Source organism: Odontomachus brunneus, unplaced genomic scaffold (assembly GCF_010583005.1).
Source record: "Odontomachus brunneus isolate Ranch 3 - 2012 unplaced genomic scaffold, Obru_v1 Obru_scaffold_157, whole genome shotgun sequence".
NCBI classification, from domain to species: Eukaryota; Metazoa; Arthropoda; class Insecta; order Hymenoptera; family Formicidae; genus Odontomachus; species Odontomachus brunneus.
In genome coordinates, this window is record NW_022639607.1 from 464,299 (window position 1) to 466,609 (window position 2,311).

A 2,311-nucleotide genomic window follows, 5' to 3' on the forward strand; every position below is an offset into this window, starting at 1 on the left:
GAGAGAGAGAGAGAGAGAGAGAGAGAGAGAGAGAGAGAGAGAGAGAGCTCGTGTCAGCGTTCGCGCGGTGCAGGGAGGACACGAAAACGCGATTAGAGCGAAATGGAGGGAGTCGAAACCTTTTTATTTGACTTCTCTCTCTTTCTGTCTCTCTCTCTCTCTCTCTCTCTCTCTCTCTCTCTCGCTCTATCTTCCTCTTTCCTTCCTCGCGACGCCGCCGAATGCTCGCGGTATGCAAATTTTTTGGCGAGCGCACGAGCGTATAATAATTTTATGGAAATCCTCGCCAAGTACACTCATACAGAATTTTGCGCGCTGTCCGTGGAAGTCGCGCGCGCACGAGGCGAATCGGAAAAAAACGCAGAGTGAAAAAAGGAGAAAAAAGGGAAAGGGGCAAGCGAGGACGACGACGACGACGACGCCTTCGTATAACAGGATCGTATCGAGAAAAAAGTGACGACCTGCGCGCTTATCTGTATTCATCGACGATGTCGGACGAATTTCCTTTATTTTCCCTTTTTTTTCCTGTCCCACCGGCTGCGCCACGAAGTGAGGCGTCGCCTCGCCCTGAGCGCGCCGGAATGCAACGGGGCGCGGATAGCCGTAATGTTCGGTCGCGCAGATAGTAATCGGCCTGGGAATGGGCGAAGAGGGGTTGTTACGAGTGAATTAGCGGCTCCATGCTCGCGTTCGTGCAACGTGTTCGAAGTGGCCGTGCGAAGCGCGGCTGGGGGCGCGTCGAGAACAAGCGACACGAGAAATTGTTAGTTAGTGGCCGTCGAGGTGCATATAGAAAAATACATACTGCGGTCAAGTAAATGTTACTTGTCTCAAGCATTTTAGAAGCTTATACATCGGCAACTCTATCATTAGTCCGTCCCGAGCATCAAATTTATTCAAAATATATTCTGAATCCCAGTAAGATTATACTTAGATACACAGTGAAGATTATACTATTCTTGATCGAGATCAAGAATAGTAAGTTGAAAGAAAAGTCCGGTTTGTGCTCGTTACACGAAGAGAAAAGTCAGCTGTCGCAGCGAGGATCTGTGTGTGACAGCTGGATCTCGTTGTAACACATGGATACCTAAAAGGTAGCTGCCAATAGGCGTGTATCGAAATTTGGACCCTACTTTCGGCCTCAATATTCCAACTTGACAGCTACTTCGAGCTTCTGAAGTCTATATAAATCTCTTTCCATTCTACTTACCAAATGTGTCGAGAGATTCTCTTTAGAGCCAACAAGTGGCATTTGTACGTTTTCTGTGCCATTTAGGAACGCTAAGTAAGATTTTCAATTCCCACGCGTCTTAAACATACACTGATACTTCAGAATATACAGATATTTTAAAGCTAAGGTCGAAAGTGGAGAGCTAAACTTTTTAACTCGGGTATTTAGCTGAAATCGATGCGGTAGCAAGAGCAGCTAAAGTTTCAGTTACAGCAATGAATTTTTAGTCACAGCGACAAATACATTTTCAACAAACCATTGTTAACTATGTCAATGAAATCTTTTGTTTTTTTTATCTGTGTACATATAGAGTCGAGCAATTTTTTCCTTCGATAAAGTATCATAATTATTCTTGTAAGAAATTCTTCTTTTGAATAAAATTAGCGATAAAATTAGCTCCTCTCAAATTTTCAATGAATACATTTTAAAACTTACAAAAAAAATTCTGTGTTGAAGATAATCATGACTTATGAGAAGGAATGTAAACTGAATATTCGTTTTGTTTTTGCCGGCAGAATAATACTTTTATCTTTGCGGAATGCGCGTAAAATTTTCTTTTTTTTTCGGTTGCATCAAAATGCACAGCGTTATTTTGTGTCTCGTTCCGCGTCGCCGATGGCCGGTTATATTCGTGTTATTTTTCCATCGGACTTGACGATTTTTCTATATTTTTATTACGTTTACGCTCAGTGAGGGAAGAGGATCTCCGGTGGTTGAGAAAAATCGATGATAGAAGACGGCGCGTTGTTGTCGTCGTCGTCATAGGACGATAGAACGCTTTGTTTCTAAGGAGGTTGCGTGTAAACAACGATAATGGTAACGAGCAGTCGACCGGTGTAAATATTGGCGGCTTCGGCCGCCGGTATCGTAATTAACGCGTTAGATCCGTTCAATTAGATACCGAGAAGGTGAGCGGACTGTTGGCGCATCGCAGCGCTGCGTCCCATCGGCTCACGGACGAAATAGCCAAGAGATAGGTAGATAGATACAGATATACGTATATATGTAGGAAAGAGAGAGAAAAACAGACAGAGAGAGAGAGAGAGAGAGAGAGAGAGAGAGAGAGAGAGAGAGAGAGAG

The 2,311-nt window shown here is 43.8% G+C and overlaps 1 protein-coding gene across 10 annotated transcripts in view; it reads right to left on the reverse strand.

Annotated features, from left to right (window-relative positions):
• Positions 1-2,311, reverse strand: part of LOC116850861 (neuroligin-1-like) — a 299,291-nt gene that overhangs the window by 74,254 nt on the left and 222,726 nt on the right. The gene's annotated exons all lie outside the window — the stretch shown is intronic.